The sequence below is a fragment of the Polypterus senegalus genome, chromosome 18 (assembly GCF_016835505.1).
Source record: "Polypterus senegalus isolate Bchr_013 chromosome 18, ASM1683550v1, whole genome shotgun sequence".
NCBI lineage: Eukaryota > Metazoa > Chordata > Cladistia > Polypteriformes > Polypteridae > Polypterus > Polypterus senegalus.
Genome location: NC_053171.1, coordinates 33100942 through 33116855, shown reverse-complemented (window position 1 = coordinate 33116855; position 15914 = coordinate 33100942). Strand labels below are relative to the sequence as shown.

Sequence of the window (15914 nt, the reverse complement as noted above, 5' to 3'; positions counted from 1 at the left end):
CACCCAAAAATATTTATTATAATGTTACATACCCCATACAGTTTGTGGTGATGGCTGAGAAAAATGAATTCCATGTTTTTAATACAGGACAGAGATCACATCAACTGTGAGAATGAGTGACATTATGACTGCACATCACCAACATCAGTGTGATGAACACGGAATAACTGCAGAGATGAGCAGGCGTTATCACAAGCAGTGTGCATTTGAGAATTATTCCAGTCTCAGCCTTCGTACATGCAAAAAATCACCTTGTTGCAGTTCGTGAGACAAACGCAGGGAAAGCCTGGATATCTGCATCACAATATGCTTAAAACAGCATCCATTTTATTAATGGGAGACTAAAGATGTAGGATAAGACAAGGGTATTCTCCATTATTTAGTGCAGCATCTCATTTTTGAGAGCTTTCCTAAAATTTTGCTACTTACTAGGTTTTTCCATGGTTGGTGAAAATGTGCATTTCCCATCTTTCAAGTTTTCAGCAAAGTGAGAAAATTATGGTTGTCCCTATAATTAACAAGCTCTAGATTTAATTTTTCTGACCTTCATGTGCACAGTATTGCATTATCCATGAAACACCACCTGCCATTTAAATCACGTGATCGTAATCTGACATTTTCATTGGTAGGTGCATTTTCTAAGTTTTTGTTTTGCAGTATGTAAAATACTGTACTGTGTACATAATGGCTTCTTCCATCAGGCTATGACCAGAAAGGGGACATATTTGGCCATCACCTTATAAAATCAGGAAAGGCCTAGTAACTCTAAAAAAAAAAAACAATTTTGGAAAAAACTGGCAGTTACTAGGTTTTTCCATTGCACATGAGCATTGCTAGGACACTATATAATTACATAGCTGGCACAATTATAATCAAAACAAACTCCAAACTTCCCTTCTGTAGGAGTAATATCTGTATTATTTGCTTGGTCTTGGACACACAGTTATGACTAAGAATTGTCATCTAGGCCTGTGTTAAGAAGGGTTTAAGCACGGTTCATTTTTTTGCAAAGACAGAGGGGTACGGGAAAAAAAAAAAAAGGTAGTTTATTATGTATGTAGAAGTGCTTTGGTAGATTGCAGGGAAAAAATGACAGTAAGAAGGATGAAAGGGAGATTCTTAGTAAACAACATAAATCTGCTATACTTGTGCTGTCCAACAGTAGAAAAGTTTGACTAGGGATGTTAAGCTTACCTTATAGCTAGTTTCAAGAAGGTTTCTGTTACGGTACAAATGCAGAAATAGCAAAAATAGTAAACAAAGTTTTGCTACTGAAGTGGTAATAGTCATTAGTTTATTACATTAGGCTTAATGAACCAAATGTGCTACACTTTTGGATTCAAAGTATAGATACAAAACTATCTGCCTTTACATGAACTTATATCCTTTATACCAAATCCTAGTGCTCCTTCGATCTTTCATTCTACATAAATTAACAATATGTCTTTGCAAATGTTGTAACAGGTAAAAATTACATTTCAATCTCCCCAAACTGAAGGGGCCATATTACTGTTTTAGTCCTGGGTCCCACTAAGCAGCGCTTTTTCAAAATAGCTCTATGTCAGCACTCTCTGCTTCACAACTCCAACCTCAGGCCTCAAATAACATTACAAGGTCTTTTGGTTAGAGCAGAAACAGGAGTCATCTGCCACTTGAGACCTGCAGCAAGACCCTTCAGGTATTCAACAGCACACCAATAAAAGCAATTAAATTCTAAGGCTCCCCATGCACACCACAACACACAAGTGCAATATATTTATATTAAAAAAAAAAAAAAAAAAAAAGTGACATGCTATACATTTAACACGAAAAATGCACCACTGTGCACATTAGTGGATCTTTTATGCAATACTGTTAGCCTGTCCCTAAGCATTCAGTACTAACATCATATCCTTGGATCCCATTTCCTGCTGATAAGGCTGACCACATGCACATAATCATTAAGGAGGAAATTGCAGTACTGTCTCAAGGCTACTAGCATTATAATTCATAAAAGGTATATTGCACTAAAAGAACAAACATCCATGTTAAACATGTCAAGGAGATTTCTGTACATGTCAGGAAATAACTTCTGTATTTTTTTCCTTCAGTTGAGAAATTTAAATACAAAATTTACAAACAGCAAAATTGGAATCTCACATGAAAGCGCATAAACCTATGTTCATTAATGTGCACTAAAAAAAAAAAAAAACACACAAAAAACATAGGGAAAACGCATCTATGTTAATACGCATCTTATCACTCTCACATGTGTGAATTAGTGCTGATGAGATAGTTGATATCCTGTTTCAAAATAAATGTTTTTACATTTCTCAAATTTACAATCAATGATAGATAGTAAAACACAGTCAATGCTTTACCATTGCTTGTGGCCTTTACTGCACAAATGTGCAGATGCACCCAGGAAAAAATGACAGCATTTAGGATAGGAAGAGCCTGTTCATGTTTTAGAGCACTATAATTTTGTGAAGGCATTTAAGTTGAGAAGAGATTAAATTATGTTATGCAAGTTCTGTATTAAAGATTGTATTCAATCTCAAAAACATTATAAACAAAGGAGAATTGACCTTTACAAAAGATAGATTAGCCTATACTGTACATATAGCAGACTGAGAATGCTCACTGGAACATATTTTTAAATCATTAGTAAGTACTGAAAACCAGGTTATTATGCAAAGAGTCATACTAAAAGTTACTAGATTTGTACTGTAAAAGTACTTTTGGCGAATAGTCAAAACGCTGCTGTCCAGTCTGTGAATTTGACATAACAGGCACTGTCAGAAAAGAAATACAAGCAAAAGCAGGATAAGAAAGTAGCCTGTAAACCAGGTTAAAGAGCAGATCTAATAGACATGGTCTAGTGGTGATCCAAGTCCTTCCTCCACGTTTTGCTCCTTATCAAGCTGTAATCAGTAGAAAACAAGGTGGATGAACTCAAAGCGGAAGCAGTCAACGCATCCTGGAGAAAAACACGGTTGTAATTTTATTTTTAAGAAAACCTTGCTTTAAAAAAATAAATAAATAAATAAAAATACAGGAGTCCTATACAATTAGACAGCTCTTCAGTTTTTTTGTTTAGAACAAACTACTGCATTTGAAGAAAGAAGAAAAAAAAAAAGTCTGGATATTTATAAATTTATCCATGGTATAAATTTACAGTAATTACAAGTACTTTCTCACCCATTTAAGAATGTAACGATAATACACCAAACTTTATGCTTGCCTAAACATTTTTCTGTAATTTTAACTATCACTGTTTAGCTTTCTTCGCAAAGCAAAGGAGACACTCGTCTACTCATTTAGCAAACAAAATTTATCCAGAGGGCATTATTGTTGTTGCAATTGATTTTTGTCAGACAAATGTTTTTGATAAACTTTAGGGAGTCTGTTGTAACATTTTGCCTAAAAGGGGAAATTTTTGGTTCGTATATATCCAAATACCTGTGACACATGCCATGTTAAACTCCTTCCCCACTTTGCTGAGTGAGACCATCTCTCTTTATTCTTGTTGCTTGAAATTAGGAAGCAGAGCAGCAAAAACCGTTGAAGTGTGGCAAAATGGGACATTACTAATTCTAGTCAGTGCCATTAAGGGAACTCGTACTAATATCGAAGAAAATGTATTATAAATAACTGGATACATCTAGAAATATTTTGATGCTGAAACCACCAGCAAAATAAGGATATTACATCATCAGAAAACAAGGATGAAGAGTTCCCCCTGCTCATGGCATTTAAATTTGGCACCACTGGCACCACCCTGGGACAATTTCAAATTTGAAGTAGAAACTACAAAGAACACAAAATACATATACTGGTTTGGCAACACCTCACAGAGCATGTCAAAGTATATGGATATTCAGATTAAAAAAGGCTTAATCATTCCTTTAAGGGTTTTGAAGGTCATCAAATCTTAATGTAAAACAGTTTTATGACAAAAATAAAAACATTTAAAGACATTCAATATTGTAATGTCTTTTACATATCACCATTTTCTTTTTACGTGAGCATCACCATTTTGGGCTTGGTTATGTACTGGTGCTAGCCATTTTTTTTTATTTTTTTTTTAAATCACTTTCCTTGTTGACATCCTGTTGATTGATTCATGGAACTACTTTTTGACTTGACGACAGATTGATTTTTAGTAAATTAACTTCTACCATTTCTTGTTCATACAAATCTGCTTCAGGTTTGTTTTTTTTGTTTTATATATATATATATATATAAACAAAAACCCTCAGTGCCCTTAAACAGGACACCACCCCCTACACTGGTTACAGATTTGTCGAAGTTATAGACTAAAGACTGCCAAACTTGTGGAATTCACAGAATAGTCTCACTTGGAACACTGCAGCATCCCAGTATGTGCCACTTTTGCTAGTTTATTCATGATTTGAGTTGGCAAGAAGAAACACAAACTCTGTTAGGTTTGCAGAAGAACCAAGCATAGCAGACAAATTACTAGAAGGAGGTTAAACTATGAGCAAAACAAAGAAATTGATAAGTAGCCCCTGGTGGTCCTGTAGAAAAATCACAGAAAATCCCTCATTGTCTCACATCACCACTCATGTTGGTTAGAAAGCTCAAAAGCACCTTTTTTTAGACATTTAAGAAGAGACCATTTTCTTATGGGACTATACCATAAGAAATTAGTTGATATTTTTCTATGATTGACTAGACCATTTTAGGCGTTACCAGTTTATATTTTTTTAATTGACAAAATGAATTCAGTAGGCTTATTGTTAAGGGAGCATAAAAATACTAAAAGCAAACAACATGTTCTTAAAATACATACTTTAATGTAATTTTTATAAAAAAAATTCTACATGACAAGAAAAAATGCTTCTCATAATTACAATGTCATTTTGTTTAATTTCATCGGAAATGTACTTGTCTGAAACAATTTGTCTAAGAAAGAAATATGTATATTTCTCACACATTGATTCAATTAATTAATATTGGAAGTTAAACACTGCTTAAATGCTGTTAAAATATCTTCTTTCGGCTGCTCCTGTTAGGGGTTGCCACAGCGTTAGAATATACATTTACTATATTTATACCTTTAACACTAGAATTACCAGAGCCTACAAAAAAACTCGTAGATCCATCCCACCTTAAACTGCTTCTTAAATCCATTCACAACTCTACACCAGCGTCTTTTGTCATCTAAATGTGCTGATAAAGACAAGATGCAAGCAGCTGGCTCTTCCATCCCCCCACCAACTTAGAATGTGCACGAACTTCTCCCAGCTCATGCCTTGATTGATTATCTGGGAGTGAAGCGGAGTTTTAGAGTGGAAATAATAGATCGTTATTTGGAACACACACATTTCAGGTGTGTTCCGTTTCTACAGTAATCTATGTAAACACATTGTTAAAACAGAAACTTTTTCATATTTTAGTAATAAATGTCACAAAATGTAGGCATAAACTATAGAATGTGTGAAGTATGAAGTCCAAACCTCAAATAAACACTTTCACAAAAGGTTCATGAACAATACAACAGCTTCTGTGGCATACTGTTAAGATTTGCTGTCTCAGAGCACAGCAGGTTTATCATGCCTCAGAGACCCGAGTTCAATTCCCCGCTGGGAAGTTTTTTTTTTTCTTTTTAACATTCGCCGCTCTGCCTGCCTGCACTCCCTATCTATATAGTAATATCTAATTTTATTATTATATAGAAGCTTCCCTGTCTGCTTATCATATAGTGCCTTTCCTTCCTATCTATCCCCTTAGCTGTTTTTTATATATCTATTATACAGTGCCAATGGGGTGCCAAACAGGCAATTACAATGATTTTCAGAATATATAAAGTGGAACGATCTCCTCAGTCTATCAGTGGAGCAGGAAAGTGACAGCAGTCTGTCGCTGAAGCTGCTCCTCTGTCTGGAGATGATCCTGTTCATTGGATTTTTCATTATTGACAGGGCAAGTCAAAATATTTTTATATATTCCAATGCTGACTTTATATATTCAAAAAGGAGTTTATATATTAAGACGCTGACTTTATATAATTAGGCTCTGATGTTATATATAAAATTGGGAATGATTTTATATAGAGAGACAGAGAAGTCACTAGATATATAAACAAACACATGGCACATGTACTGAAAGAAAAAGAAAAAAAGGATCAACATCCTGCTGCACTAAATAAGCTCATGCGCTCTAAAACACTCTCCCCCCAGGGATCCCCCAGCCCCTGAACTGATTCTAAGTAACAGCGCAAGTACAGACGCAAACCAAGTGTAATCAAGAGTCCCTGGTTTGATCCCCACTCACTCCTTTATTTGCCATTTTCAGTAGTAAGCTGCTCTTTTTGTTAATATTATACGTACACACATACACTTGGTTTGCGTCTGTACTTGCACCATTACTTATTGAGTCAGATCGGGGTGGGAGGGATACATTTGCGCTGTGCAGCAGGATCAACGCACATGTTGATCTTTTTTTTTTTCCCCCATTTCAGTACATGTACCTTCCCCATTTATTAACATATCTAGTGACTTCTCTGCCTGTCTTTCTGTCTGTCTCTCTATTATACAGTGCTCACTCTGTCTTTGTGTTATGGATCTTAAAAATAAGTTATAAGGACACTTGTTCATGTTAATTGCAGTCTCAAATGTTAAAAAATATTTTAAAAGGAGCATCCCACATGAAAATAACAATCATTAACTGACAGTGCATACCAATTTATAAATGTTATGTCCGTTTGAGGTTAAAAAGAAAAAAAAAAAAAAAAAAAAGAAAAAAAACCCACCCACAACAATTGCTCCCCAATGGGGAATTAAACTCGGGTCTTTGAGGCACGGCACTTCCTTCGGAGTCAGCTAATCTTACTGCTAAGCCACAGAAGCTGTTGTATCATTTATGAGCCTTTAAAGTGTTTGATTTTTGGATGTTTCACACATTCTATAGTTTATGCCTACATTTTGTAACTTTATTACTAAAATATAAAAAAAGTTTCAGTTTTAACACTATGTTTACACAGATTGCTGTAGAAACGGAACACACATGAAATGCGTGTGTTCCAAATAGTAATATATTATTTCCACTCTAAAACTCCGCTTCACTCCCAGATAATCAATAAAGGCATGAGCTGGGAGAGGTTCGTGCACATTCTAAGTCGGTATGGATAGAATAGCCGGCTGCTTGCAGCTTGTCTTTATCGGCACATTTACAGGACAAAGGACGCTGGCGGAGAGGTGTGATGGGATTTAAGGTGGGCCGGATCTACGAGTTTTTTCATAGGCTCTGGTAATTCTAGTGTTAAACCTTTTGGGGGAGAAGAAAAAAAAAAAAAGGTGTGCCAGCCATACATACCTAATTCTTAAGGTGCAATTATCTATACTAATAAAAGGCAAAGCCCTCACTGACTCACTCACTCACTAATTCTCCAACTTCCCGTGTAAGTAGAAGGCTGAAATTTGGCAGTCTCATTCCTTACAGCTTACTTACAAAAGTTGGGCAGGTTTCATTTCGAAATTCTACGCGTAATGGTCATAACTGGAACCTATTTTTTCATCCATATACTATAATAGACATCTGCTCGATGGTCGTGGGAGGCGGAGTTATGCAAAAAAAGGTGGTAATCAAATGTTCGTAAGAGGTTTATCAAGAAAATTCAAAGCTAACATGTTAATACAGACAAATTTTGCTTTTAAGCCAAGGTCTATTGCTTACAATGCAGAATTTCAAATCCTTCTCTCTTTTCTTCTTCTAATTGAAAATGTGAGCTACTGTATTAAACAAGCTTGCTCACTGTCCAAACTCGGACAAGCAATGTCCATTTTAACTAAAGAACAAAATAAAAAAGGTCCAATTCTGTTTTCTCAGTTTATTACTCCATTTTCTTTAATGTTAAGGATAATATTATGGTCCTCTCTTTCTCTCTCTCTGGTAGGGTCCACCTTTTTGTTCTATTTACAGGAAGTCTGCAGCAATAAAAAACATATGCCTGAACTACCATATAACCTTATATAAAAGGATCACAACTACTAAATTAACGTAAACGTTTGTGATCAACCATTTTACCAATCACTGATCAAGTTAACTGTAGTGAATTAGATTGACATTCAATGGATTACAGCATAACTACAAGGTGCAGTACTCATGATCATGGCATTCTCAACCATAGTTGGGAGACCCACAGTTTTCATGACAAGTCACCTAAATTTGTGCTCTTTGAGCTTTATTTTTCAATTTTAAACACACTTTGCATGTGTGCATATCAAGTATAGCATTATACCAACAACAATCTAGCTGTGAACAGCCCATGTCCAAAACATGGGGTGTGTGTTTTTTAAAAACACAACCACAAGTGCTCACTTATAACAAATTCCACTTTAGCCTTGGTATAGGTGGTGTGAATGAGGATGTCCTACATGTATTATCTGTCACATCATACAATAATAATAAAAAAGGGACAAAAAGCTAAAAAACTCTAAAAGAAAACTGACAGAAATAACTGTAGCAGAAGATCTTAAAAGGGAACAAAGGCTAGAAAGACAATTCTAGAGTGGTTTTATACACACATATATATATTTATTTATTTATTGTGATGGATGACCACTGTCCAACCCAGCCGCCAGGTGGGGCCCTCCTTGCAGTAGGGAGGTCCCCAGAAGAACAGCAGGGCATCATGGACAATATAGTTTTTATGCACAGCCCTGCTGGATGCCATGGGAGCCACTAGGGGATGCTGCAGAGAGGAATAATGGATACTTTCCCTACACCCCAGAAGCACACGTGGACAAGAGGAATTACGTGCGTGGGTGAAGTAAAGAACTTGTACCTGACCCGGAAGGGATTGAGAGTCACATGGACTGGGTATGGAGAACACCTCCGGGTCAGGAGATATAAAAGGACTGTGGCAGCTCCCAGACGGCGAGCTGAGCTGGGTGGAAGGGTGGCAATGCGTCTGGGAGCTGGAGGATTGATTATTGTTTGTGTATTGTTAATTTATGAGTATAGTGCTGGAGAGTGTGCTTTGTGCACTGTGGAGATTGAATAAAGTCAATATTTGGACTTTTATCTGGTGTCTATAGTCGTGGACAGGGGTTCAAGGGAGCGATAGCGCCCCCAATTTACCACTATATGTATGTGTGTGTGTATATTTTATTTTTATATATATATATATATATATATATATATATATATATATATATATATAGTATACACACACACACATCTAAATCTGTCTTTTTTTTGACACACTAAATGGATGTGTTTTTAATTCTGTTTCCAATATGAAGACCCATGATCCTATAGCAAAATGGCAACTCCTTTGCCATTAAAAGGAACAGCACACAATTTTACACTTCTGGTACACACACAAAACAACTGTCAACAACTAAACTAATAGACACACACAAATGAAAACAGGTAATACTATGCAGTCACTATATAGCTACAGTTTAAGAAAAACACCTTTACCATACTATGCAGAAAAATACTACATAGCACCTGAAAGAAAAAAAAAGTTGCACAAATAAGTTCTTTCAATTTCCATTTCTATCAACTCTTTCAGTACACACTGACTTTGCTACTACACAGTCAGCTGTTAATGCTACCACCCTCATATTCTGAAAACTCTTAATAGTCTCCTACTTGCATTTCAGAGCCACTGTAGTGCATTTGTTTGATTTAAGCAATATTTGAAGAAAACAGGGCAGATTCAGACTACACTTAGACAAATATAAATAGGCCTTTTGTGAATTGTGTAAGTTTAAGGAAAACATGCATTCACAGAGGAGATTGGATCAAAAAGTGTGTTGTCATGAAAATCCTGTATGGATAAATACACTTAAACATACACACCACAAATGGTAAACATATAGCAGATAAGGTTTGTCTTACTGATATTAACTTTAAAATGAAATTTTACTGTGTAGAATTACATTTCTTAGAAGTAATCTTAAACAAAAGAAACAAAGCAAAGGATATAAATGAATGAATGGATTCACAGAGGTTAATTTCACTTCTGTCAATGTCTGTGCCAAAACAGAATTGTTGATTATTTCCATCAATGTAAAGGACATATTTTAAAGAGAAAAGTCATATAAATTGCAACAGATACATGACTAGGGAAAAAAAAAAATTAATCTGAGTGAGGTATTGATCTGTCTTACTTAACTAAGCAAAACATTTTTTAATTGTGAAATGTGGTATGTTTCTATTCTGGGTGCCAACTGACCAAAATAGCTGGTTTTGAATCTAATTGAAAATATGCACCATTTATGCATTTTACTACCACAGAGTGTGTTTATCAATAGATATTTAAACAAATACTGTATGATACACAAACACTGTAAAGAAATATGTAATAAAATCCTATAGATTAACAATACTATGTACAACAGACAAACTACACAAAACGAGACTGGTTTATTGTTTGGTTCAAAGAATTGTTGCAAGAAGTAAAAGTACAACTTTCAAGAATTCCTTTCTAAATATTACAGTGTACTACTATACTAAAGAATTCAAGCTCTCTTTGCAGTAAGGTTGCAGTGTATATATATATATATATATATATATATATATATATATATATATAAAAAAACACATTTATTTGGGGTGGGGGCAATATGACAAAATATCTCACAGTATAAATGGTTGCCTCTAGAAACACACTGAATGTTAACCTAATGAAAGAATAGTGGGAAGACAAACAGACTTAGCTGTACTATTAAGACAAATGTATTGCACCCTAAAAGAAACTTTTAAATAGCCAATAAGTGGAGAGTATTTTAACATGCCTATATAAGGCAGAACAAATCATTACCTTAAAACTGGTAGTTGTATACAATCCCAGCATGTCAATTATAGTTTCACAACTCCACCCACAGAAACCAAACCAGCAGGAGAGATGGCCCAAAATGTGAATCAGCAAAATTACTCTGTCAACACAAATGCCATGCCGTGAAACAGTCAATGCATATAGCTGAATTCTGGATAAAGCAAATGCATTAAAAATGTTACATGGAAAAAGCAAAATCCTCTATAAACAAACGTGCTGCTTAAAAAAAACCCTTCTGCTTAACTGATTCCAAGCAAATGTATCTGTTTGACAATCAGAACAGCAGAAATAACTGAAATAAGTTTTTAAAGAGGATAAATATGGAATTAAACATCATTTGTATACTCTTGTGCATTCAAGGACCATATGAAGTCAAAACGATTCTTATATATTTATTACGTATTTATAATTGTGGTTTAGCTCTGCATTTGCAAGGGTGGAAATTTCAAAAGGACTGTGATAGTACAACATCTATAGTTTTCCAGTTTCTCTTTTCTGTATTAACAGGAAACAAGCAGTAGTAGAACAAACCAAAAAACAGTACCTTAACTATATCAGCCAAAATCGCCCGACCCAAATTCAGACCCAAAAGAAATACTAAAAATGCAGGTTACCCACACTGCTAGCAACTGCTTGCACTCAAAATAAGTCTGGTTATAATTAGAAAAACTGGTTTTTTAAAAGTATTTTTTCCTGCTTTAGGTGGGCAGCATTTTAAAGATACATTTTCTATAGAATTACACATGTAAAGATTGTGTTGTATCTTCTGCCATCTACAGCCAATCATACAGCCTGCTACAAACTAATCTGAAAATAATTAAATGCAAATGACTACATTTGCAATGGTGATGGTTGTTAAATACAACAAATACTCATAAGAGCATGTCTGCTGCTAAATATGAATGCGTTTGTCATAGTATTTAATTCCGAGCTTCCCACTAAGAACGCTCACTGTCTTCCATTACTTATTTAATGATATCCTGAGAATTAATAACCACATGGGTAGTATTAGATGCAAGTTACTGAATATACTTTTGATTAATTTGTAAATAAAGGAAAAAAGCAGTCCTCGAAACTTGAAAGGGAACTCAAGTCAGTCAACTAATGTATCATCTTAGAAGTACAATATTCCAAAATGTGGCTGAATACAACATAACCTACAATTATAAATGATACAGAACTGACTGACTGATTAGGAGTAAACAAATCCTGCTTTACCAATTTGTAATGCTAATTTTCCATGGAAAAAAATGGCTTTAGAAGCTCAAGTGTATATAGGATTTTCCCCAAACATTAAAAGACAAAATTGTGAACGGTTACAACTTGGATTAAGTACAGTCAGAGAAATGAAAATTCAATTCAGGGTCATAAGACCAGAGCAGCATCTCGCACTTCATTAGGTATGTACCAATTCTGGAGAAAGTACCAGTTTACCAGAGACCATATCTGCACATAAACCCAATGCTCACACTCACAAAACTGGGTTTCATCAAATGCTTATCTAAACACACAAGTTTAATTAGGGTGGGTGATATGACAAAAATATCACAGTATCTGATATACTTTCACAACACACACAAATGTATCAATATGATCAGCTCACAAAATCTATTTTTATTAGTAATTAGAGAAAACAACAAATCTGTACATACAGTTTAAATATATTCAACCTCTTAACAGCAGCAGCAGCAGATGCAAGACAGTGGCTTACTTCGCTCAAATGCTGAATAGCATTTTAGAAGGCTCAATAAGAAATGCACCTATACAGGTGTTAGTTCCAAGTTGCTCTTTAGCTTAATATGATGCAGTGGAACTGGAAAAATAAGCCAGACTTAAGCTCAGATACACAATATGAGAAATCTTAGTTGTAGTGACAACAATAATGTATAAACTTAAAGATTTATATTATTTAAAAAAAAAAAAAAAATTGTAGCAAAACCTGCCTTTAATCTCTGACAAACTTTTATATGTCCAAGAGTGGAAGACTTGCATTTATTTATGTATGGTAAACTTGTGACCTCTATCCCTGGATCTTCAAGATCTTAATGCTATGTCTAATGTCTCTTAATACCCATTTAAAAGCATTAATTTGCATGAGACTTGACATGTTCACCATCTCACAATCAGCTATAGTATATTCTAAAAACACACATATAAGACAATTATAGAATACAAAATTGGAATGGACCTTCAACTTAAACATATAAAAATAAATAAGTTACTGCTTCACTTTTACTTACAACCAGAACCTTTTCAGAGAGACATAATATTGTGCGACCTGACAAAAGTGGCCGTTATGCACTACAAACAATTCTTTGAGAAACAGTTTATCTTCTTCTCTCTGTCTCAGCTTTTATATCTAAAGAACCGCTACTGTCCCCAATCCCTACAACATTATAAATAAAGTACACCGACAAAAGAACCCCAACATTAAGTGTTTCTGGGTATCCTTCATGTTACGTTTTTCCTGGAAATCTACATGGATACCAAAAGAGTTAAATTTATATAAAACAAATAAAAAATACTCCGTAAACATTACCAAAAAGATTACTACTATAGTACAAAATACCCATCAAATACACCTACGGATTTGTAATAAGGGAAATTACAAAAACCAAGTGCTTAGTTTTGATACAATAAAATGGAAGTATTAGGCTGAACTGATGGTTTTGAAAACTACACTGAAACAAATCTTAAAAAAATAAAATATTGCAAGAAATTAATAAAATTGATAAAAAAGGATTACTGCCACATAAGGATCAAAATCAGCAGATATTATAAATTGATCTGTGCAACCTCCTTGATTATTAAAGTCCTCCCTCAAGAAACAAAACACATATAATACAAAAAAGGAAGCACAAGATCAATATAAACAGTTACAGCATTTTTTCCCCAAATATGTGTAATGCCTCTTCTCTGTGCCAACACCATCTCAATATCATGCTTGGTTCAAAGCAGTGTACAAGTTAGGAGAAAAGTTTAGACAATGGAAAACGGTTACAAAATTGACCTACAGGATACAAATTTGAAATGTTGCAGTTAGCGAGTATTCTTATTGACTTACATTCTTCACTCAGGGTATAGATGTAGTCGAGCATACTATGACAAAAGTGTAAGATACATACATTTTGGACTACACTGTTAAAAAAAATAATAAAAAAAAAAAAATACCAATTTTAAACAGCAGCAAAAGACAACCACAACACCACTAATAACCTCAGGCACAAACTAAAAATCCGTAAGAGGTTTGTTCAAAAACATTTCTTATTAAATTAAAAATAAAAATCAGGGTCAGACATATGGACAAACAGGTTATATGAAAAAAAATATGGCAATAATTCAGCTCTAATTTACACTTAATTTTTCCACACTGAACCTGAAGATAACGTTTCAAAGCAGTCCTGATGGGTGAATACTCATGCACAATCTTAAGCCTCAGGGCAAAAAAAAAAAAAATCCTATGTTAAATAACATGTAACATGTGTAAGCACTGGCATATTGAATTAACTGTTCCTACAATACTTACTTTCTCCAATTAAATATTTCTAATTTATGTAATATGAATTTATAACAAGTAGTAGGAACTTTACTTGTTAACTACATGAATGTTAAAGATCTTTGTGTCCTGAGGCTACAAGATGTGTTAGGTACCCGCTGCTCAGCTTGCCATAACTTGCTTTTTGCTGTGTAATTATTTAGGGGTTTGTGCATTTATAAATATACAGTACTGTTATTAAATTGATGATTCACAAGGACTGTCAAGTGAGCATCATATTCTAGTTTCAAAAAAGACCAGAAAGAAAAAAAAAAACAACAAGATAGATATCACTGTGCTCAAATCTTGCAAATTGGGAAATAAAAAAATCATTATTTGCAAACTTCGAACAATACATTTAAATATGAAAATACCAAATTTCAGTATAATCATAGTTACAAGCGAAAAAATAAATCAATCAACAGTCATGGGCACTCCATATAAACCATTAAGAGAGCAGCTTTACTCAATTCAAAATAATTTGCGGATAGAAGGGGTAGGGTACAACTCTTTAAATGTAAGGCAAGGTACCAGTTTCTTAGTTCCACTTCATATTTTGAGATAATGACATACACCATTAAAAAAAAAAAAAGTATCAATTAGACTACCATCGTGATTAAATGCATTTTGTATGCCGACTGAAACTGCATATAACATATAGGAACGCATCTGTCTAATTTAACTCTCCATAACTTATGCAGGATTGTGCCATTCATTATTTAAATTATGAAAATAAGCAAATTTAACAAGCCTCATCCTAGAACCTTGTGTTCTGTCTATTATGTCTACAACAATGACATATACAAAAATAATTCAATGTCTAGCTATGCCTTTTTGGAGAGTTCTTGCAATCTCCAATATTGTTTATGAAAATAAGAATATAAAAAATAAAATATTGATATCTACACTAGTGCAAGTCAGAAATATATACAATTCCTCTGGGTCTCTTTTGTGCAACTTCCTCAGAAATGTGAAATGTGTACCATAAATCATTAACTTTAAGTTTACTTTCAAGGTGTGCCCCTGTTAATGCTATTAGATAAAGCTGCCCCAGCAATGTTAAGGTACATAAATTATTAATTTAAATAAATTTTAAGTTTATAGTTCACAGTCTTTTCCACATACAGTAGACTTCTCAAACAGTAAGTGAAATTGCTCTTTGTGAAGTGGGTATCAGAATTATTTATTTCAGAATCTCAGATGTGTTTAAAGATACTTAAATGTAATATTACAAGATAACGTTACCTACTGTGCCGATCCACGAATAATAAATCATCAAACATGTCACAATTTTAGATTAGTACATAGTTCAGTTTTTTGCAGATCAGTAAAAAATAAACTTCGGCTTTACTTGCACTTCAAATGTAAAACAAAGCATAACAACTCGACCAGGGTAGTGTATCAAGCTTACCAACTTATTCATACGTTACAATGTAATAAAATGGACAGAATGAAAAAACTGACAATTAAATGTGCAAACCACTAAGACGACACCACACAATAAGAGTATAATGTCCTTTACTATGCGGCAAAAAATATCCCTTATTAAAAATACTATAGTTTTCACGTGACAAATTAAGGTTA

At 34.2% G+C, this 15914-nt stretch overlaps 1 protein-coding gene across 2 annotated transcripts in view; it reads right to left on the bottom strand.

Moving 5' to 3' along the window:
* The window catches only part of fbxo34 (F-box protein 34), a 37178-nt gene that overhangs the window by 20202 nt on the left and 1062 nt on the right, over positions 1-15914 (bottom strand). The gene's annotated exons all lie outside the window — the stretch shown is intronic.